At 33.7% G+C, this 24,596-nt stretch overlaps 1 protein-coding gene across 1 annotated transcript in view; it reads left to right on the top strand.

Annotated features, from left to right (window-relative positions):
- Positions 1 to 24,596, top strand: part of INPP4A (inositol polyphosphate-4-phosphatase type I A) — a 185,252-nt gene that overhangs the window by 49,363 nt on the left and 111,293 nt on the right. Inside the window, exon 2 of the mRNA XM_031961260.1 lies at positions 18,299 to 18,375. The gene's annotated coding sequence lies outside the window, so the exon portion shown is untranslated. The remainder of the gene's footprint in view (positions 1 to 18,298; positions 18,376 to 24,596) is intronic.

The raw sequence follows: 24,596 nt of genomic DNA, 5'->3' as shown, positions 1-24,596 counted from the left end.
TCTTTGGAATATAAGCCCACTAATAACACTTCTGGATCAAACGGTATGTGCACAGTTTGATAGCCCTTTGGATATACCTCCCAATTGTTCTCCAGAACGTTGGATCAGTTCACAGCTCCACCAACAATATATGAATCCCAGTTTTCCCACATCCCCTCCAACATTCATCATTATCTTTTCCTGTCATCTTAGTCAATCTGAGAGGTATGTAGTGGTACCTTAGAGTTGTCTTAATTTGTATTCCTTTGATCAATAGTGATTTAGAACCTTTTTTCATATGACTAGAAATGATTTTAATTTTCTTCCTCTGAAGATTGTCTATGCATATCATTTGACCATTTATCAATTGGAGAATGGCTTGTATTCTTATAAATTTCAGTCAAATCTCTTTATATTTTAGAAATGAGGCCTTTATCAGAACCCTTGGATATAACAAATTTCCTCCAATTTTCTGCTTCTCTTCTGATTTTGTTTGCATTGCTTTTGTTTGTATAAAAGCTGATAAAAAATATTTTTCACAAAAGGAGATAACATATGTAGAGCACTTTGCAGACCTTAAAGCACTATATATATGCTAGTAATTTGAGGGTATACATAACAGAAAGAAGTGGTTTTTTTTGGCTAGAGATTGGAAGGAGTAAGTCGAGGGGAGTAATATTTTTTTCTTCCCCCTCCCTTCAAAAAAAGAGAGAACAGAAAGTAGACCAGAAGAAATCATAGAAAAGAAATACAGATACATGTGACATGTGGAATTTATTGTATAATAAAAAGAAAACAAGTTGTACATAATACAGTCTATTCTTCAGTATGTATGTATGGAAATGCTAATTTTATTTGCTGTTTATTATGCTCAGAATTTAAAAAAAAATCAACCACCATCTCCAAAATAGGAAAAAAGGTTGCCTCCTGGGAACAGATCAACCAGTCTCTCAGCAGTTATGTTGCTGTGCCACCGTTGCTAGGTACAGTGTTTTTCAGGAGGTGACTACCTGTGGCTTAAATTAAGAAAATGAGCTCATTTTGATCTGAATTTCTTTCTTTGGTTCATTTGCTATGGCTTACTTGCTGGGGAAGATAGGACATAGCAAACAACCTCAAAACATATAGGATTCATCTGGTCTCTCACTATCTACATCTATCATTGAGTATTTCATTAGGCTTCATATTTGTTCCATCACCATAAACCAGATGAGGTCTTTCATATTGATTTGCAGTAACAATCACAATCAGCCTTTCCCAGCGTATGCTTTTTTTTTTGTTTTTAGATCAAAGATAGCAGGTGCAAATGATAAATAACGAACCATGTGCACTTTTTCTTCCCATAAATCTTACAACAGTGCTTCCAAAGAACTTTAATATCTATTTTGTCCTATCAGAACTAAGGCTATATCTCCCACACAAAATTAACCAATACTTTATTGTGAGCCTTTGAAAAATGTCCCATAGATATCTGTAGGCAGGAGAGAGCAAATGCTTATAAACAAACAACACATAAGCTCTTCTTGTGTTTTATTGTAATTGTAGATCATGCCACAGTATTTTGTTGACAACCCCTGGGTTTGTGTGGCACTTTTGTTCACAAGCATAGGTTTTGTTAGTATATTTGATCCAGATCTGTTGCCTCTAAATATGATTAAAAAGAAGCAGGCTCAAATTTCTTTGTTTTTTTCTTTTAAAAATTTTTTCTTCCTCTTCTTTTTAAAATAGTTATTAGTATTTTATTTTTTCCAAATACATGTAGAGATAGTTTTCACCATTCATTTTTGTAAAACTTTATGTTGCAAATTTTTCTCCTTCACCTTCCCTCTTCTCTCCCCAAGACAGCAAACAATTTGATATAGGTTGAATATGTGCAGTTTTATTTTTGAAGCTGAATTATAGTTATTTTTAAGTTTAAACATAAAGAATATTTTCATGTTAAATCAAAACATACCCCACTCAAAAATAGGACTTCAAATGAAATTTTGAATTCTGTTTCATGCCACTTGCAATATATAATTCTACTTTTATTTCAAAGCAATTTTACTTGTATTACTAGCTGAATAATTGAACTTTCCTTATGTGAAATTAAAACACATTGGCCCTTTAAAACATCGTAATCATCATCATTATATATTTTAAATTAACTCCATTTTATGCTTCCATTATGCATTAACTTCCCTTTCTTTCTTCCAACTAAAAACACAAAGGATCTGGGGGTGAAGGAGTTTAACTATGTGCAATTCTTTTAAATATATTTCCATATTTGTCATGTTGTATAAGAAAAAATAGATCAAAAGGGGAAAAAACCATGAGAAAGAAAAAAAGACAAGCAAACAGAAACAACAACAAAAAGGTGAAAATAACTATGCTTCAATTGATACTCTCCATAGTTCTCTCTCTGGATGCAGATGGCATTTTCCATTCCATTATTGGAATTGCCTATGTGTGCATTGTTGAAAAGAGCCAAATCTGTCAGAGTTGATCATCATATAATCTTGTTGTTTTACATAATCTTATTCTTGTACATTCTCTTAGTTTTGCTTACTTTACTCATCATCAATTCATGTAAGTCTTTCCAGGCTTTTCTGAAATCAGTTTGCTGATCATTTCATATAGCACAATATATTCTATTATATTAATATTCCATAACTTATTCAATTATTCCCCAACTGCTAGGCACCCACTCAATTTCCAATTCTTTGCTGCCCCAAAAAGGGCTACTACAAACATTTTTGCACATGGGGGTCCTTTTCCCTCTTTTATGATCTCTTTTGGATACAGATACGGTAGTAAGAGTGGGATCTCACTTTTATAGTCCTTTGGGGTGTAGTTCCAAATTGCTCTCCAAATTTGTTGAATGATCAAATTTATTTCTAAATATAAATAAATTTAAATTTATTTTAAAAAAATAAAAGTTTTTTTAACCAAAACATCAGGTGATTTTTATTTTCTTTTCAACATCCGATAACATATAGGAAACAGCATTACTAGAAAGAGCAATGGAGTTGGAATTAGGAAGATCTGTTTGCGTGTTGGTCATACCACTTAACTAATTGATTGGCACTAAGTTAATGTAACTTCTCTTAGTCTCCTAAAGTCCTTATGTGTAAAGTGGAAATAATATACTTGTAATCTTAAAAGAGTTATGTGAATCAAAGGAGTTAGTAATATTTTCAAATTAACCACAAAGTATTACTGTATTAATGTTTGTTAGTAATGTTTTTGTTGTTCATTAATTTCAGTTGTGTCTGACTCTTTATTGGACACATATTTGAAGCTTTCTTGGCTAAGATCCTGGAATGGTTTGCCATTTTCTTCTCCAGCTCGTTTGACAGATGAGGAAATAGAAGCAAGTGGAATTAAGGGACTTACTTAAGATTGCATGGCTTAGTAAATGTCTGAGGCCAGATTTGAACTCAGAAAGATTAGTTTTCTTGACTCTAGGTTCCAGCACTCTATCCACTGCACTACCTAACTGCTCCAGTAATATTTAAAATTTGTGATCAGTGGTTTTTCTTATATTTTTTAGTTAGAGCAAAGCTCAATAGATATTTCTCCATTAGTTTACTGATGAATCTTGTAAACCTTTAAGCCTTGAGAAAGAGAAAATTTTTCACTATAGTTATCTTGTAATTATCCATTTGCCTAGCCATTTATTACTTCTGTATGTCTTCTACAAAGTAAGAGAATTGTCTGTCCTGGTCTCTTAGAGATATAATATTCTGTGGGACTGCTTCTCCACCTTCAAAGAGTTAATAAGAATGGAGAAAGGACTTTGTCACTTTTCCTTGGTGGGGATGGAATACACCATAAATTGATGTTTTTGACTCAATTGATTGTTTTATAATCAAGTCTGATGCATATTTCTTAGTAGTGATATGTTAGAGACTTTACAAAGTTGCAGATATGTTCATTGTATGGTTCATTATATTATGCATATGGCTTAAAGGTATATAGAATAATTAAATGATTAGGTTATATATAGGTAGCACCACATATGCCCCATTGCCGAGTCATTTTGACTGGGTCAAAAAAACCCAAAACACTACAGTTGTATTTATGACATTTGTGGAGCAACATTGTGAGTTGCTTTGGAGTCTTCAAAAGAAATGTTAAGAAGAGTCTGAATGTAAATTCCAACCCTACCTTCAACCACAGTTTCTTACCTTTATCCATGTAAACTTTATATTTTTTCATGTTCAATAGCTAATAAGATCATCAAGAAATTCTTTTGGTAGTGTCTCACTAGTTTGGAGATATACAAAATATTTAGAGTTTCCATCTATGTTATATTTAGATGTTCCTTTGGAAACATCTTAGGGAAAAAACCAGATTCTTTAGATATTTAGGGATTTTGAAAAAAAAACAACAACATTACAGGGACTTTTACTGACATTATTAGACTTTCCACAGTGTTAAGGCAAACATTCTCAAGTATATGTGATGTTTTGTAGCAGTTTCATTGTATCTTCTACCACTTAGGTATATAATATGCATGTAATGCTGATTAGTTGATTGATTGTTGCTTATTCTTTTAAACATATTTTGGATTCTATGACTTGAAATATCCTTTATTCTGTACAGTGTGGTTTAAAGTATCAACATGGCGATTTTTATCTTATGCAGTAAAATGTAATGTTATAACAGACTCTTGATCATATGTTAATTCTCCTAAAATAATTAATATTTGATTAAAATGTAATTAATTAACCTGATAGTTATTTTTTTTCAGTTGCAGTACTCTGGTGAGTAGAATAGGAACAAAGGAGGATTAAGATAAAAATTTGAGTGTTTCTCTTTCCTGTTAATAAGGCTTCCTCCTGTAAGTGTAGGAATGGCAAATCTTGGCTGTTGCTAGAGCTATTAGTTCACCAGCTAATGAGAGAGGCTGACTTCTTGAGAAGCGTCTTAGGGCAGTTTTATGTTTTTTATAAAGGAGTATACAAGAAATGGTTTCAATGGAAGCCTTATGCTTTATTCTGAATCCCTGAAAGCTATTTCTATAAAAATTTCAAGTCTATATAGATTGCTACGTGCAAAATGTGACTGTTTTGGCAGTAGCTGAAGCTTAAACACAGAAATTTTTTCATAAAGTAAAAGAGTTGCAGAATAGAGGTGGATCAGGAAGGAAAAGTAAGAAATATGTTTCATCATTAGTCTCTAAATCCACTAGAACCTGTTCTTGCACTAATAATTAGGTCTCATTGGACTTCTCTAAGGGAGCTTAGTTACTGAATGGTCAGAAGCACTTCCTTGAAATATAATTGCACTCCTGAGGTGGTTCTGTAGCATTTTATTGGGAGGCTCCAGGGTATCTTACCAACTGAGTATAAGTAGGCTAAAGTACCTTTCAGTTCTAGGATTCTATTATTTCTTGACGCTAATTCTGTTTTTGAGTGTATGACACTAGGTCATAGAGTTTAAAAACTGAAAGAATCTTTGAGCCCTGAAAAGGAACCTCCTCAGAGGGTCATCTGGTCCAATTTCTTCATTTTCCTAATGTGGAAACTGAGGCATGGAAAGACTTGTCTAAATCCACAGTGTTTTGTTTTGTATTGTTTTGTTTTTTGCTACAAGTGAAAGGGCAGAATCAGGATTTGAACCTATGGTTTGTTTGGTTTTTAAATAGTATTTTATTTTTCCAAATACTTGCAAAGATACTTTTCAACATTCACCTTTGCAAAACCCTGTGTTCCAAATTTTTTCTCTTCCTCTCCCCAGCCCTCCCACACACAAAACAATCCAATATGTTAAACATGTACAATTTTTTAAAAATATATTTCCATATCATGCTGAGCAAGAAAAATCAGACTCAAAAGGGGGGAAAAAAACAAGAGAAAAAAACTACTAAGCAAACAACAAAAAAATGAAAATAGTGTGCTTTGATTCATAGTTAGTTCCCACAGCCCTCTTTTTGGATGCAGATTGCTCTCTCCATCACAAATCTATTGGAATTGCCTTGAATCACCTCATTGTTGAAAAAAGTCAAGTCCACCACAGTTAATTATCACATAATCTTGTTGTTGCTGTGTACAATTGAACTCATGTTTTTTGACTGTCCCTGGAGGGCTTCTCTTATTCCATTCCAAAATGGTATGGTATGACAGAAATTGATGGAAAATAGTAAAATATCCGGTTTTTGTAGTGGTGCCTGGTATGACTTGCAGGCAGTTAAAGCCTTTAAATAAAATAAAATAAAAACCTTTTTAGTTGTACTTAACTTTTTTTTGGAGATTACATACCATTAGGGTTTCTCACCCCTCTTTTCCCATTTTCTACAAGCCTGTTATACCAAAATGACATGACTTAATTTCATGCCTGAAAGATTTGATGGCTCACAACCACGCACTTCACAAATGTAACAAGGTTCCTTGCCAAGGCCTAGCCTTACAGTAGAGGGAGGAATACATTAAAGCCTTTGAATAAGTTTAACAGATGAACTATAGAAGAGATACAGTATGTTGTGAAGTCTGGGGAAAAAGGTGGGGAAAGGTACAGAATTCATGGACTGTTGTCTAGAAGATGAAGGAAAGAGTTTATGTGAGGGACCACAGGGCCCAGAATATAATAGCCTAGGATACTTTTGTGAATGTAGATGGAAGGAGAAAAGAATTTGACTGTAAAAGAGAGAAAAGCTCATAAGCTCATGATTTAAAAGGGGCCACAGTGGCCTTTTAGTACAACCCATTCCTAAAGACAGACATCTTCTACAATAGTGTTATCAAATTTATTTAGAAATAGGGCCATTTAACCAAACATCAAAATCCCAGCAAGGCATAGATTGGCTTAAAAAAAAAAAAAAAAAAAAAAAAAAAAAAAAAAAAAAAAAAAAAAAAAAAAAAAAAAAAAAAAAAAACCCTGCCTATTACTATTATCTATTATATTGTATTTTCATTTATTTTGTTAAATATTTCCTATTTGCATTTTAATGTGGTTCTGGCAGAACTCAGGAGTGTTGTAGGCTTGTGATGCCTGTGTTTGATACCTTTGCCCTACAAAATGCTCAACAAGTAGCTTTCCAACCTTTGTTTGAAGGTTTCTAGTGAAAATGAATCCACTACTTCCTAAGGCAGCCTCTTACTTGGTCAAATGCCCAGGAAGGTTGGGTTTTTTTGCTTTTGTTTTTAAACAGTCAGTTTCAATCTGATCATCTGCAACTTCTGCTCTTATTTCTGGTAGTGCCTTTTAGAATAAAAAAATTAAGTCTAATCCCTTTTCAGATAATTGAAAACAATTAACACATCATTCCCCTCCATCTTATTTTTAGATTTTTATTTACATCTTTTGGTCTTACATTTCCAACATTTCCCTTGTATTCTTCCCCTTTCCTCATAGCCATCCTTTATAGAATTTTTTTTAAAGAAGAAAATTCAGCAAAATCGGGCAACACATCAAAAATAAAAATCTGCTATTATATGCAGTGTCCTATGTGCTTGAAAACCCATCTCTGCAAAATCTTTTTTTTTTTTACTTAAAAAAACCAATTGAAATAGTGTTTTTATATCACCCATATTTTCTTCTCTTCTCTCTAAGGGAGCTATCCCTTATAATAAAGAATTTTTTAAGGACAGAAGAAAAGATTAAAAAAAAAATCAGCAAAACTAATAGCATAGCAGAGAAGTTTAATGTTATATATAGATAGCCATACTCTCATCCCAGCAAGAGAAAGTACCTTTTTATATCTCTTATTTTTGACCAAGCATGACTATTATAATTTAATAGCATTCAGTTGCAATTGTCTTGTGATTGTTTCTTCTATTTGTATTGTTGTAGATGTCATGTATAATAGTTTCTTGGTTCTACTTCCTTCCCATATAATCTTCTGTTTCATGTAATATGTAACATTTTATTTGTCTCTTTGTATCTATTTAGTTTCCCATGCCTAGACATAAACTATTCTTACTGCAGGTTGAGCCTACATTAGCATTTTGGGCTTCCATAATACATTATTGACTCATATTTAGCTTGTAATCTACTAAAATTATGAATCTTATTCATATACACTGCTATTTAGTCAAGCCTTCACCATTTTTTAGATGTGAAGTTAATTTTTCAAACTCAAGCATAGGACTTTGTTTTCTACATTAAATTTTATTGTATTAGAGTTTGGTCCATGACCTGCTGTCATCCTTTGGGATTTTGATTACATTTCCTGAGAAAGAGCCCCAAAAGAGAAATTGAATGTTTAAAACAAAACTAGATTCTTTTTGATTTTGATTTGAGATAATCCAATAAAATATACTCTTATTCTTTGTGTAAGACTCGTGGAATGGGTTGGTGAGATTGGTTAGTCATATTTATTTGTCCCCATTTCCTCATCCTAATGCATTACCTAAATGGTTTTCCTAGGATAAATATTCTCTGCCTGTTCTGGGAGATTGCAAGAAATCTATAAATCTCTTCTCCCCCACTTCAGCACAGAACCTGTAGGCAGAAATTGTGCTCTAACAGAATATCACAATTTTAAATCATATCTTTCTCCTCTCCTGGAATGCTTTCTTCAGTTATATCCTCCCACCTGCTTTCCTACTAAGTACCCCCAAATTAGCAATAGTTAACTATCTATTGGAAATTGGCTCTTTTGATTTATTTAAAAATAGACATAAAGAGACAAATTTCTTTCATTCCCAGAGGAAAAAATTTAGGCTCTTATAATGGAGTCCAGGAAGAAAGAAGAAATACAGAATTACTGTTTTGGGGCTCAGTCCAGGGGCCTTTCAAAGAGACGTAGCATCTGTTGTGACTACATAAGTTTTCTTCTCATTTAAATGGTGAATACCTCCACATACATTCTTATTCCTCTAGGTAGCTTTTTTTGTCTAAGCTCCCCTTCTTCTAGATCCATATTGTTTCTCCTAACTTTCCCTTTCCATATGTCTTCTCTCATAGAGATCTGAGTTCCTTCTTATTTCAATCAAGGACTAATAAGCTGGCATCTTTTAAGATCACTCAGATGTGACAAATCTTGTCCAAATCAGTGACTACTTGTCCTTTCAAAGCAGTCTAAGGATTTTTTTTTCCAAAATGCCTAATAAAGTGAAAAGTTATCCATTAAGATATTAATACTTCTGTCCTTTACTTTCTTTAATGACAATAACTCAGAAGTCATCTGGCTTAATCATCTGGTTTTACAGATGAGAAAACTGAGATCCAAGAATATTATGACTTAGGTCACAGAACAGATGAGTGGAACCAGTTTTCCAGTTGTGCATTGTTCTGCAATCTTTGCAGTACATCATGTCATCTTCCTCAGTTATTGAAGAGAAATATTGGAATACAATTTGTGCTTATGTGTATACTGTGTATAGCAGAGTGAAACTGAGAAACTTCCACAGCTCCTGCTGCATCTGCTGTGAGTCAGTGTCGTGAGTCACATTGTCAGCATGCATTTTAGCTCTGCTGGCCATGGCACTGATGAATTAATTTTGATTACTTACTACTACTGAGAAGAGGGCCTGTATTCTCTTTCTGGAAGAAGGGCTGAAATTTAAGATTGTGCTGGTCAGAATATGAACATAAATGATGTACATATTTTGCCTTTTCTCCCTCAACCAAGTAAAACATTTCAGAAAGGTAAGTGTTTTTCTTAAAGAAAGTAGTGGGGGAGGGGAATAGAAAGTGCTTGGATAATTCAGTTTTCAACCTTTGCTGCTTCTAGTTAAAAGTGCTCCCCAAATCTGGTTATTCTTGAGGATTTGTTTGAAATAGCAAGGGAAAGATCATATGTTGAATGTGTGGTGATGTGGCATTTAACAATGTAAAATGATGCTTTTTATCGTTAATATAGTAAATGTTTTATATAATGCAGGGCAGCCATGTTAGAGAAAGATGTTCTCTCTTACTAAGGAGCAGCAACATTGATCATTAAGGCCGAGCAATACCTAGAGCTCTATTCTAGAATATGGATTTTGTCTGGTGAATCTTAAAAGGCTCCTGATATGGCAAGAAAGTCTTTAATTATTACTAACAACTTCTAATTATTTTGATAACTTCGTCACTGAAATCTTTGTTTCTATGAAGGTAGCTACCCAGATGTGCTGCTGTAGAATTGTCTTTAATATAGCCAGAGGACATCTGAGAGTACCTGGAGAGGTTCTTCTGAATTTATTCTCTATAGACATGTCAAGTCAGTCAGTTAATACACTTACTGTTTACTTATTATTGATTTAATGTTCTGAGGGGGAAAAAGGATAGCTGAGGAAATTGATCTTTTTAATAAATGTTAAGCTGGAAAAATAGTGGTAACAACATTTTATATTAAATACTTGAGATTTTTATGGCCATAAATAGGCAATAAAAAATACAAATTTCATAATCTTTGTATAATTATAAGAAATGTGAATATTGTTGTTGGCCTAATTGATTGTTGTATTTAAGTATTCTGAATTGGCTCATTGCAGATGCAATAAAAATCAGACTTCAAATTTCTACATTATAGATCAGGTATTAATAGGTTGGATGTAAATCTGTGTTCTTTGATTTATACTCCACTTTGACATGAGGAGTTTTTCCTTACATTGTAACCAAACTTTACTATCTTTGAGAATAATATTGAAATAATTGAACCAACAAGGTTGACTTCATAAATATAATGCTTTTCCCTGGTGTGGCAACTTCTGTTATTAATGCAGATTAGCTATTCACCTGTAATTTATAATCTTAGAGAGGTTACAGAGTTCCCTGGGGATAGCTGGGCGCAGAGTGGGATAAGGCGCTAGGTCTGAAATCAGGAAAATTCATCTTCCTGAGTTCAAATCCGGGCTCTGAAGTTTATTAGCTGTGTTATCCTGGGTAAATCACTTTTGCCTCATTTTGTAAAATGAGCTGGAGAAGGAAATGGCAAACTACTCCAGTTTCTTTTGCCAAGAAAATCCCAAATAGAGTCATGAAGAGTTGGATGTAACTAAAATGACCGAACAGCATTACAGGGTTAATGATGTATTTTTCTAATAGGAAATACATAATAATAAGCACCGCAACTATAAAAACCATAATTCTTTTTTTTTTTTTAATTTAATAGCCTTTTATTTACAGGTTATATGCATGGGTAACTTTATAGCATTAACAATTGCCAAACCTCTTGTTCCAATTTTTCACCTCTTACCCCCCCACCCCCTTCCCTAGATGGCAGGATGACCAGTAGATGTTAAATACATTAAAATATAAATTAGATACACAATAAGTATACATGACCAAAACGTTATTTTGCTGTACAAAAAGAATCAGACTCTGAAATATTGTACAATTAGCTTGTGAAGGAAATCAAAAATGCAGGTGTGCATAAATATAGGGATTGGGAATTCAGTGTAATGGAAAAACCATAATTCTTATATCTTTTAATTTCATGAATTGATATGGCTAAAAAATTCTTTATAACTCTCTTGATACTTAGCTGTGTTGGTCCTTAGAGCAGATTTAGGCTTTTGAGGAGTAGTGTTCAAAATCTTTTCAGTTCAACTAGTGATAACTTTATTGAGAAAATAAAGGAACTATCCTTTTTTTCATAAATTCAGTTTTATTTTAATATGTAAAATAGTATTTTATTTTCCCCTAGGTACATGACAAAATTTTTAACATTCATTTTTTAAAAAAAATTTTTTAATTTAATTTTTTTTTAGGCTATTTGCGTATATTCATTTTTACTGTATTTCCATGTGAGTCATGTTGGGGGAAAAATTAAAACAAAAGGAGGGAAAACCACAAAAAAAGAAAATAGGTAAAATAGTATACTTTAATCTGCATTCTTAGTTCTTTTTCTGGATGAGGATGACATTTTCTATCCAAAGTTTATTGGAATTGCTTTGAATAACTGCATTGCTGAGAAGAGCTACAAAGCGGAGCATCATATAATCTTTTTATTACTTTCTTTCGGTTTTCCTGTTCTGTTGATTGACCGAGCATCAGCTCATGTTAAGTCTTTTCCCAGGCTTTTCTGAAAACAGCCAGTTCATCATTTCTTATGAAAAAATGATATTCTGTTATATTCATATAACATACTTATTCAACATGCCCCAATTGATGGGCATCCCCTCATTTTAACCTTCTGGGGCCAATCCCCTTATCTGTAAAATGGGCAAGTGCCATGTGGAGCAAGAATGACAATAATATAAAGTGCTTCTCTAATAGGTTGTTGTTGGGAAACTTTGTAAGCTCTGAAACATTATGTGAATATGAGCCTTGTTTACGGCTTCTCTTTTCTCCCCTATTCTCCTAAAAAATAGGCCCAAATTTTGTGGAAGTTCACAGTAATCTTTGTTTGTTATATGCCATTAGATAAGATTTGCCTGTAATGGAGAGATTAAAGGTTAAAAAAAAACAAACAAAAACTCCGTGCCTTTTTAAGGCAATGGAGAAATTTAGAATTTTCTTAGGGAAAAAAAAAACGAATTTTGGAAGACTCCCTTTTCTGTTCTTGTTTACTTAGGCATTTCCTCCCTTTTTAATTTTTCTCACTTTTACTTTTTTCTTTTCCTGTCTTGAAGTTGTATACTCTAAAAATAGGAAACAGGGATTTTTTTTTTTTGGTAACAAATTTTTTTTGATAGAAGTTTCATTTGCCAAATACATAGAGAACTGAATCAAATTTATAAAAATAGAAGCCATTATTGAATTAATAAATGGTCAAAGGTTATGAACAGACAGTTTTTGGAGGAAGAAATCAGAAGATATCAAATCATATGAAAAATACTCTGAATCACTAATAATTAGAGAAATGCAAACTAAAACAATTGAGGTATCGCTGCACACTTATCAGATCGGCTAAGATGATAAAAAAGGAAAATGACAAGTGGTAGAGAGGGTATGGGGAAAACTGGGACACAATGCATAGTTGGTGAAACTGTGACAACCAGTTGAGCAATTAGGGAAAACAGATTGCAACTTTGTCCAGAGTTGTAAAACTTTGCATGACCTTTGGCTCAGCAATACCACATTAGGGAAATCAAATGAGTAAAAGCATCCCATATATATAATAATATAATAAAGAATATACTAATATATAATAATAGTCATATGAGGGGGGATGTCCATTAGTTGGGAAATGGTTGAATAAGTTATAGTATATGAATATGATGAAATATTATTATGCTTAAAGTAATGATGGAGGGGATGATTTCAGAAAACTGGGAGAACTCATGTAATTATTACAAAGTGAAGCACAACCAGGAGAACGATGTACAATTGAACAGCAATATTGTAATGATAAGCAAATGTGAAAGACTTAGCAACTCTGCTCAACTGACCCACCAGAGTTCCAAAAGACTCATATTTCCCTTGTATCAGATGAAAGGTGAAAGGGAAGATTTTTCTTTGTATCCTCAGCACTTAGCACAGCACTGACATATAGTAAATGCTTATTAATTAACTGCTTCTGCTATCGTTTCAAACTCTTAATCTGTAATCTTCTGCTTTATCTACTTTGTTTCCAAGTTTTTGATACTTCAAAAACCACTTTGTACTTTTCTAAATTCAGTCTGGCCCACTGCCTTTCTCCAGCTTAATTCTGGGCTCATTTTTTTTTTTTCTCCATCTACAATGCCTATATTATTGTTATTGCATTATTGCTACTTATTTTCTTATTTTATACAGTTAGTATAATTGTTCTTAGTTAACTTAATAGTAGTTTAAAAACAGAAGGAAGGTAGTGGATGGAAGCTTTCTTAGAAAAACAGAGTCAAGCACAATCTTCTGCCTGTTTAAGTTTCTCTTTTGTTGTTATTGAGTCACTTCAGTTGTATCCACGACCCCATTAAGAGTTTTTCTTGCCGGATATAATAGTGTTTTGCCATTTCCTAATCTAACTCATTTTACAGATGAAGAAACTGTTATAGGGTTGAAGTTACTTCCTAGAGTCACATAGTAAGTGGCTGAATCTGGATTTGAACTCAAATCTTTTACTTCAGACCTGGCCCTCACACTGTGCCATTTAACTGCCCCAAAGTTTAGGTGTCTGAAGGACACATAATTTTCATTGTACATTCATCTTATGCTATTGGAACATACAAATAGGAGGGAAAACTTCCATTTCTTTCTATCAGCATTACTGTCTTGCTGACTATCTGGATGAGCAAGATTGAGTGATCTTGATGATTCAATTAGACAAGAGCACTTCTAAAAGCCATATAAATACCTGAGCAATAATGAATTCTAAATCCTGAGACTTTGCTTAGGAACTCCCTTATTAACTGATGGAATAGGATTTGAGTCATGTCTTAAAAGAGATTTCTTCAGACAGAGGGGGTTGGAGTTAAGTCTGGGAGCAGAAGGGAAAGAAGTATTGTAAAATCTTGTGAGAAAGGATACACAGAAAGGAATGTAGGAGGTATGTTTAGGGAATAAACAAATAAATTAGTTTGGCTAGAATGGAGGGTGTGTGAAGAGAGTAAATAGAAAACAAGATTGAAAAGGCAGATTGAGTCATATTTTGCAAAGGGTCTTAAATAGCAGATTAAGAACTTTAACTTTTTCTGGTAGGCATTTGGGAATCATTGAAAGTTTTTGAGAATGGGTAGATTTTGTTTTTTTGGAAAATTATCCTGACAATAGTGTATAGGAAGTATTGGAATGGAGAGAGAGTTAGGAGAGGAATCAGTTAAGTTATTTCAGGAGTTTCTGTGTGAGTTGATGAGAGTTAGAATTTCAATGGGTTCAATGGCAAATGGAAAGAAAGGAATGGACATAAGTGATTCTGAAAGAAAAGCTGATAGGATAGTGCTCTAATCAAGAGACCCTCCTCTCAAATCCCTGTTTTGCCACTTACTATCTTTTGTGACACTTTTTGTAGCAGATCACCAAACCTCTTTGAGCTTCACTTCCCTCCTTTATAAAATGAGATTTGAATAGATTAGAATTTCTTAAGCTGGGGTTCATAAGCTTTATTTATTTTTTAAATGATAAACATATTTCAATATAATTGGTTTCCTTTGTTATCCAATGTGTTTTATTTTATGCATTTTGAAGCTTAATTTTGAGAAAATGTATGTTTCACCATCAGGACTAGTAGGGTAGGTTTTGTTTTGTTTTGTTTTTAAAAACCCTGACTTGATGACTTCTAAGGTGTCTGAGCTCCAAATCTCTGATCTTATGACTGATTGTTGGGTTTACACAAAAACCAGGCTCTGAAAATAGTTGTTACAAACTGAGGAACAGTCTTTATGTGGTTAGAATGAAAAGTGCTCTTAGCTCATGTGATGTCTTGGCAGCCACACCTGCACAAGACCTTTTCTATGTATTTGCCTTTGAATATAGAAGAGGAGAATGAAAAGTTAACCATTTTTAGCTGGGCAGAGAAGAATTAAGTATGTTGTGCTGAGAATCAAGTGGGAATTTTTGCCATAGGGCTTTCTGATTAGCTCAAGTGGATCTAAGTAGTTTTCCTTCTAAAGGAAACAACTAGATTCTTAGATGACCAGTTGAATAAGGCATATTCTGTTCTGGGAAGGTGTTAGAACTTTCTTACTGGAGGATTGGAATACTTTGGAAGAACCCTATAATTTGCCTTATTGGTCTTTTGCCAGCATGTCATCTTTGTTCTCTTGGTTATTTTTGAATTGGGGCCAGGTCTTTTTTTGAAATTTCCAAGGAATTTTGATTAGAGATTTGGGTTGTTTTAGAGCATCCTGGAAAGAATTCTAGATCATTTATATTATTCATTTCATTGAAAGAATTTGGGATTGGGTGAAAATGGATAGGAATAGGTTAGAATGTAGCCATTTAATTTTGTCTCAGGTTTCATCCCTTAGTATTGGAAGAGTTCATGGGTTTAGCTTTTCCCAAGAGGGTTATTGTTTTATGATTTGTGGGCTTTTAAAGTTGTATCACTAGTTTTTATAGTAGAATTATAAGTAAGCCTTTGGCTTAGCTACTTAAGCAAATTCTCAAAAATAAAGTAGAGGGGCCAAGGAGGGGTCCAGGGCCAGGCTCTGGCTGTTTTATCAATACCAGGGCCAGAGAGGGCCAGAGTCTAGGACCAGGCAAAACCTCCTTTCCCCCCCAGTTCTTGAGTCCAAGGAGGGACTCAGGGTAGAGGTTGTACATCTCTCAACAGTTCCTGGGCCAAAGAGGAGAAAGGAAAGTCTGTAATTCTTCACACTGGGAAAAACTTTCAAATCAATTTATTCTAATATAAATGCAAACCAATGAATTGAAACAAATTATTTTAAAAGGAAAGGAAGAAAAAAAGCTTTGAATAACTTGTGGGTGATTTTTGGAAGGTTCTTAGACAATGGGCCTGTTCAACTCACAAATTCTGTGGTTAGGTGGCAGATTTTGTAAGCTTTTGAGCACTGAACACTTAAAAAAAAAAAACAAAAAAACAACCTTTTCCCAATTCTCTGTATTGTGTGGAAGGATATTATCTCCTCAGTACTTTTCATAGTTCATCCATCTGGAGTTTACTCCTTTGGAAACCTCACTTATCTAGATACCACTAAGAACCAAGTAATAAGAAGAAAAAAAAGAGGCTTTCAAAAAGTCAAATTAAATGTTAGTTAAGTCCATGCATTAAAATTCATGTGCTTTAGTCATAGCAAACCTCTTCCATAGATTCTCATTTACGATCTCTTCTCATTTTACACATAATACTAATTATCATGACTATCTGATGTCCAAGCTACCACAGAGGCCAAGTTCTGCTAGTGTAGGCATACTGACTGTTTTAAGAAATATCTCCTGTCCTTGAAAGATAAAGTAAAAAAGGCTATTTTAAAAAATAATTTAAAAAAGCAGAGCAGTCTAGAGCCATTTAGTGTTGAAGCTAATTGTGTAGTGAGGTATCTAGCCTTAAGTTTAATTTAGGTGAAATTTGTCATCATCTTCATTTCTTGAAATACTCAGGGAAACCTTATCTTCTGTTTCAAGGTTCTAACATTTAACTAATTTAAAAAGTTTTCTGATAGCTAAATTCTCACTGTAAGTTCTAAATCTTCTGAATCTAACCTTAAACATCTGAATCTCATGTGACTCTAGGCAAGTCCCTTATTCCTGATTTTGGGACAAACAAAAAAGAATTACAATAACAAAAATCTGAATCCCACTCCCTTTCTCCAGATTCTTTTACTCTCTCCTGGCTTTATCATTTCTCTTTCTTTCTAAACCTTCTCTCTATTCCCTACAAACTGAGTTTTCTGTTATTTATTTTCAAGTGAAAAGAGTATATACAAACTCTGAAAGAACACATAAATTAGAAATAGATATGAAAAAAAAAAAGAAAACAAATCTATCCCAGTCATGGATAATGGGATTCTTAAAGTTTCTAACCTAACCCGTTATTGAAATTCTCCAGACCTAGAATCACCCATGATCATGTGGTATCCATTTCCTTAATAGATATTAAAATAGAATATATAGAATATCCCTAATTTGGGTAATGTTCCCAGAATACCTCTGGATTAACCTCCCTACTTTATTCTTCCCAACCTCAGCTAGTCATGGACCAGCTGATTGAATGGTACATTTGTTGGTGTTCTGCCCTCATTAAGACATAATCAGTTAGCGAACTAAGTTTTTCCACCCCTGACTAAGAAACTAACAAGGAAATACAAAGGATAAATTGAACATTGTTCACATCACCTGAAACCAAAATGACTACAGTAGACGTATAAGTTGCTCACTCTCCCATTTTACAGGCCTCCTTTCTTGGGACATCACTTTATTATAGTATGGGTAGGGTAATTACTGTTTCTCAAAACAACTTTGAGTCATCCAGAAAATATTTAATTCTATTTTGGTTTGAGAAAGTAAGAAAGTGTAATAATACAGCTTAGGGAAGATTTCCAACCAAAATGGGGGGAGGTGGTAAGAAGTTTGGAGGATGGTGGGGAGAGGGGGTGAGGTTATATTAGGGAAAAAGCCTTTAGTTATATAGAAAATTTAGCTGTTAAGAGACATTTGCCCTAGACTTTTGAACAGCCGAGGTCTTAGTGCAGTGACATTCTAGAGTAATATAACTGCTATGTTCACTGCAAAGTAGCCATTTCCTATACTGTTTTATGGGAAGAAATAAGGGAAGGATTGTTCTCATATTCTGGCAGTGTTTCAGTATTATTATCAAAAGCTAATTCACCTGGTTTGTAAAGGGTAGGGTTAGAATCCCAATTCCTGGGAAATAGGTCAACTTTTTAAAAAACCAAAACAAAGTTCTTCCCATAGCATTAAGGATACTCTCATTCTCTAATTCAAAAACAACCACTGGGTTGAAAAGGTCATCATCTAAGTGCAGCTGCAAGTTTATTTTTAAAGTCTTTTTGGGGGAAGGTTTCACTGAAAATCCTGCCTGAACCTGCAGGTTTATAATAGCCAACCCATTTCTCATTTATAGGAAACATCAGTACTCCCTGAAGACTGCTGTCATTCATCCCTGGTGATGTCTCCAGTGTGACCTGAAGGATTGAGGCTGTGAGTACAGTTTGGTTTCTTGCATTATCTGGTATACCATCATCACTCCTTTATTGAGATCTGATGAATTGAGTTTGTTACAACCCCTGAATCATGATGTTTCTCTGAATTTTATGACACCCTCAAAGGCATTCCTCTTTGGAAGATTTGCCCCCTACGGGCAACAAGCTTTCCATGCTATATTTTTCCTCTCACAGTGGAATTATGAGGAACAGGTTTCATTCCTCTTTTTTTTTTTTTTTTGGGGGGGGGGGGGTGCATCAAATTCCTGCAGTCTAATAAAGTCTGGATTAGGAAAGAGGAAACCCTTATTCAAACTAGAACTCTGAGCTAGTCCCTTAATCTTTTGGTCTCAGTTTTCTCATTTGTAAAGTGAAAGGATTAGAGCTGATGATCTTGAAGGTCCCTGCCAGCTGGGGATCAACTTCAGAGTTGAGCCTGTATTTTATCCTGACACTTGTATCATGGTGAGGACTACGATGGCCACCTAAGATATCATTGGCTATCCTGATAAACGAGTAGTGAATTATATTAAAGTCAGTGTTATTTAAAGATTTTATTTGGGACTTATTCCTGCTTGAATTATTGATTTGATTTTTTTGATATGAAAAAAAATTATTGGTATACATGAGTGTGTGCATGTATGTATTCATAAGAAAATTCAGCTTTGTTTCCTTTCTTTGGATTGGATTATAAATAAAAGTGCTTTATCTAAAGAATTACAAACTTAACAACTGTATGAAAAGAAAGAAGAATTCAAAGCTTTAACATCTATATGAAAAATACTCCAAATCACTAAAAGAAAAAGAAATACAAATCAGGTTTCACCCCATCCCTATAAATTGGCAGATGACCAAAGAAGGGAATAGTGATTATTGAAAGGATCATAAAGACTAGTATACTCACTGTTGCATTTTTGGTGAAGCTCTGAATTGGTCTAAGCATTCTGGAAAGATATTTAAAATTATGCTTAAAAAAAGAAACTAAAATGACTAAAATATCTATATCCTTTGATTTAGAGATTCTATTGCTAGGCATTTATCTTAAGGATGTCAATAACATATATGTCAGAATATTTTTAGTAGTAACTTTTGTGTAGTAGCAGAGAACTAGAAATAAAGTGTATCATTGGTTAGCTGAACTAATTGTTGTACGTGAATTTGGTGGAATGTTACTATGCCATGAGAAAAGACAAATAGGAAAATTCAGAGACACATGAGAAAATTTTTATGAACTGATGGAAAATAAAGTAAGTACAATGAGGAAAATAATATATACAATGCCTACAGCTACATAAATGGAAAAAACAGTAATGAAACAATTAAAATTGAATGATCTGAAATTGCAGAAACAGGCTTAACTCCAGAGAAGAAATATGAGTAGGTACTTCTTTTTGCTCCGTGGCACTATCGTGATATGTAGATAATGTCAGATTTTTCAGCTTGTTCACTAATTTTGCTGAAGTGCTTTTTTTTCCTTTTTGTTATTTATTATAAAGGATGATTTTCTGAGTAGTTCCTTCCCCATCTGTAAAATGAAGTTAATAAGTGCTTGCATCACCTACTACCTACTACCTACAAAGTTGTTATGAGAAAAGTGTTTTACAAACTTATAGTTTTACATTAAAGAAGAGTCCCAGGATAGGAATACACTCAGAAATGTAGGTGATATAAAAATAAGAGATATCAATAAAATTGATTTTCAGAAATAAATGCATGTTTTTTCTCCTTTTTCATGGTTTGCACTCTCCCTTTTAATATGATTTAATATGATTTTTCTTGAGCAGCATGATGAAAATAGAAATATGTTTAGAAGAATTGTACGTTTAACCTATATCAAATTGCTTCCTGTCTAAGGGAGGGAGAGGGGGGAAGAGAGAAAAATTTGGAGCACACAGTTTTGCAAAAGGAATGTTGAAAACTATCATGTATTTGGAAAAATAAATATAATTCTACTAAAGAGGAAAAAAAGAAATGCACCATACATAACAAACTAGGACTGATCATATGTGCTGAATGCTCTTAATTTCACAAATATTTATTACATATCTCCTATTACATGGATCTATGATAGGAGCTAAGGCAGACAGAAACATTTCTCTGCCTTCATAGAACTTAGAATCCAGTTTGAGCACAAGAACACAAATCATAGGAATACAAATTAACACCTAAATACAGCAGATAGGATTGTGTTATAGAAATCTGAGGTAGAATTTCAGACAAATTAACACCTAAATACAGCAGATATGATTGTGTTATAGAAATCTGAGGTAGAATTTCAGTAGTCTGAAGGGAAGTGATTATATTCCAGGCAAAGGGAAAAGAGTCTGAGCAACAAAACAGATGGGAATGTGCAGACTTGTTTAGGGACCAGAGCAAAGTCCAGTTTTGCTGGAACAGAAGAGTAAATAAATGGAAAGGAGTAGTTTGAGAGAAATTTGGAAAAGTAGAATAGTAGCAGATTTGCCAGAGTGTCAGAACAAGGAGTTTGAATGTTACTGAGTAGGAAGGAGAAGATCGATCTATTTTTGAGCAGAATATATACATGACCAGATCTATGCATAAGAATGAAGGGACTATGGATAAGAAGAAAAGATATTTCTAAAGAATGTATTTCTAAGCAGGCTGCCCATCTGTGGAAGAGATAAAATTGCCCATTCTGAGAGATGACTTACAGAATTAATCTTTAGAGTGTGAGTGCTGTGATAGCATGTAACTTGCTATGATTTCCCTCTTCATTAGCACAGCTAATATCACATGTTCAAGGTTATACAACACTGTGGAGGATTTCTTCTTAGGCACTTAAGAATTTTTGCTCTCATTTTTCTGTAGCAGAGGGGAGTGAGACTATTAGTGACCAGTGAATGGTCACTTCCCCTTCCCCTTCTTCCACAATCAATTATTGATCTTGTAAGCTGATATCACCCATTAATTCCTGATTCTGAGGCTTGGTTTCATGAGAATTTCCCCCATTTCTTCCACCCCACCCCTTGCTTTCTGAATTTGAGCCAATCCCTCTCTAGAGCCAGTTTTATTTTAGTTCCCTTGTTCTCAACAAAGAAGGGACAACTAGGTTCCCCAAAGGAATGTGCAGAGATCCAAATTTGACTCTTCCCTCAGAATCTTACATTTTACATTTTTTTTAATATTTTACAATTTACATTTAATGTCCTATAGCCTCAGTTTCCTCATTTGCAAATTGAAAATGATAATAATTGTACCTACTTGCCAAGATTAGTTTAAGGATCAGAGTAGATGACATATGTAAAGTTCTTTGTAAGTCCTAAAGCAATGGTGTCTAATCCAAATAGAAACAGGTAATTAAATCATGCATGAGGAACACTATAGGGTTGAATATTATTGACTTAGAAAACTTAGCATCATCTATGTTTTATTATATTTGTATTTATTTTATTAAATATGTACCAATTACATTTTAATTGGATTCAGACCATATTGGGGAATATTGTGGGCTTTATATGACCCATGGGTAATGTGCTTGACAACTTTCCCTTAAAGCATTATATAAATGTTTACTATAATAAATAATAAGTATATCAAGTTATTATTATAAATAACATTTACATAATGCTTTATAGTTTGCAGAATACTTTATAAATGTTATCTCACATGTTGTTTTGTTATTGTTGTTAGTGACTCCCTTTTGTTTACTGAATAAAGTTCATTCTCCTTTGGCTGGCATTCAAGAACCTCTTCAGTGGTCTGAGTAGTTTGAATCTGTTCTAGATCACTGGAGATGATTGTTTCCAATGTGAAAAGTTAAAAAAAAAATACAGTATGTCTTTTGTTGACATTAATTGACAGCTTTGTTTGCTTTGTCAGGACAGAGGCCAAAAGATTCAAGTGGAATTTGTAGAAGGAATATTTTTCCTGAATTGAAAAAATGCTGCCTTGGAGTTAGGAGACTAGGGTTCATTAAAAACCTGTGTAGCATGTGCTTTTCTAAGTCTGTTTCCTCTTCTATAAAGTGAGGACATTAGACCAGATGATCTCCTAGGTCCTTTCTAGTACCATGTATGTGTATTTTTGTAATAAATGGGGAATTCTTGGTGCTGCTTTTAGTCCTGTGTCCTATTAATTCATGATCTTGTGTCTTTTACATACTGAATTTACCTTTTGTCTTAAATAGTTACTTATAAAGCAGCATGATTGCTTTTAATTTCTAACACTATAAATACAAACTACATTTTATTGAATTTACTCTGCCTAAATGTTCATTGAGCTGAATGCTCAAATATCTCTGTGTATTTATTTATTTAAACACTTAAATTTTTTATGCATTAATGATTAACTCAAGGTGTGTATAAATATACACTGAATGTAATCCAGAAAAAGGTTTCTTGATCTTCCCAGATGATTATAAAAGAATAAGAATGGAAAATTCCATTTATTTTTTATATTCTGAGATGCTTTCATGTTCTGCGTACAAGAAGCCCTATAGCTAGTCCCTGACTTCTTAGTGGAGGCGTTGATACTTGCTAGGGCTATACTTTTTTTCTTTTTCTTTTTGGGAAGGAGGTTAAGTGACTTGCCTAGAGTGACACAGCAAATGATATCTGAGGGCAAATTTGAATTCTTTGCTCTAGGACTGGTGCTTTATCCACTGTACCAACTAGCTGCAAGCCATATTTCATAATTTTGTGTGTCTTCTCTAATAGTGATCAAAACTCCCACTAGACCTTTATATTTTGTGTAATTTCTATCTGTATCTTTCCATAAATTCTTCAAAGAAGATGTACTCAAATAATCAAAAGTTCCTTGTGATTTTTTCATTGTCTGAAGGAGTACCAGTGTATTATTCAAGCAAGTTCTTTTATCTCATCCTAACTCCATGAATGACCCATCTTTATTTCTAATCATGCACATATGTCCTCAATGGCTCTTAGACCACTTCTTGTGAGGAGGTTGTCATTAGTAACACGCTGTAGCTACTTAGACACATCAGATGCCTTGTGATTCCTTTTTGAGCTGACTTGTGATTCTTCAAAGATTGTGCTAGTACTAATTGTATACCATCAATAAGAGAACCTTGGTATTGTAGAACTGGACTTCTGCAACAGCTGTGATTTGTGGCAGTTAAGGATCATTGAAAGTGTTTTTTCAGTTTATCATTCTAATTCATGACAAAATTCTGAGCCAACTCATTGATTCTCTGCAATGTCTACCCAAGATACACACATTTTTTTTTAATCTCCTTTCTTATGCTTTTTTTTTTTTTTTTTTTTTCTGTCTTACTCTTTTCCTCTGTCTTTGCTACTCCACGTATGCAGAGGTCCAGATACAGGACAGGGCAAGATGTGGATGGCTAGATTCAGTGTGGTTCAGTTTGGCTGGAATATTAGAGTATATGAGAGGGGAAAGTAGTAGACATATAAAAGCCAAATTGCAGAGAGTTCTGTATTAATAAATCCTCAGTAAATGATTTTTATTGAAGGATGTTGTGATACACATGCATTGCTGAACCTCTTGTCTCTTTAACCACATATCAGTGTTACTACTCTATTTGATACTATTGAATAGTTGGGAATGCAAAGTCCTAGGCAAAACCAATTTTTTAAAGGAGAGGGCAGCAAAATTCTGGCCAATTATACATTAGGTCATCCCATTACAGTTGAAAGTCTCTCCTTTCCTTCAAAATTGAACCTTTTCAAGGAATATGCTTTGGGAGGGGGTGGTAGCGAGAGGCACTTGGAATTAAGTGACTTGTCCAGGACCACATAGCTAGTTAGAGTCTGAAGCTGGATTTGAATTCAGGTATTTCTGACTCCAGACCCACTGTTCTGTCCAACTGTCTCTAATATTGTTTTGGGGAGTTTTGAAACATTAAAAAATCAAATGGGATTGTAAATGAATCATCTTTTCTTTCAAAATTGATAAACCTTTTCAAGAAATATACTTTGGGGGAGAGGGAGTTGGCTCTAAGTGATTTGTCTAGGATCACACAACTGATAAGAGTCTGAGGCTCAATTTGAATTCAAATCTTCCTGACTCTAGGTCTAGCTGCCTCTAATAGTGCTTTGGGAAGTGTTAAAACACTTTAAAAAAAAATGGGATTATAAAGGAATCACTCTTTTTTGCTGGTCCTTATTTTTAGATGCATTTTATTTCCCAATATTTTATTATAAAAGATTATTTCAGAGATTTTTTCTTTTAATTCATTCAGCTCTACTTATGGAATAGTTCATTATTAGTTTACAACTA

This window comes from Sarcophilus harrisii, chromosome 3 (assembly GCF_902635505.1).
Source record: "Sarcophilus harrisii chromosome 3, mSarHar1.11, whole genome shotgun sequence".
Taxonomy (NCBI): Eukaryota; Metazoa; Chordata; class Mammalia; order Dasyuromorphia; family Dasyuridae; genus Sarcophilus; species Sarcophilus harrisii.
The sequence above is the reverse complement of the archived record's forward strand: the minus strand, read 5'-3'. Positions and strand labels throughout refer to the sequence as shown.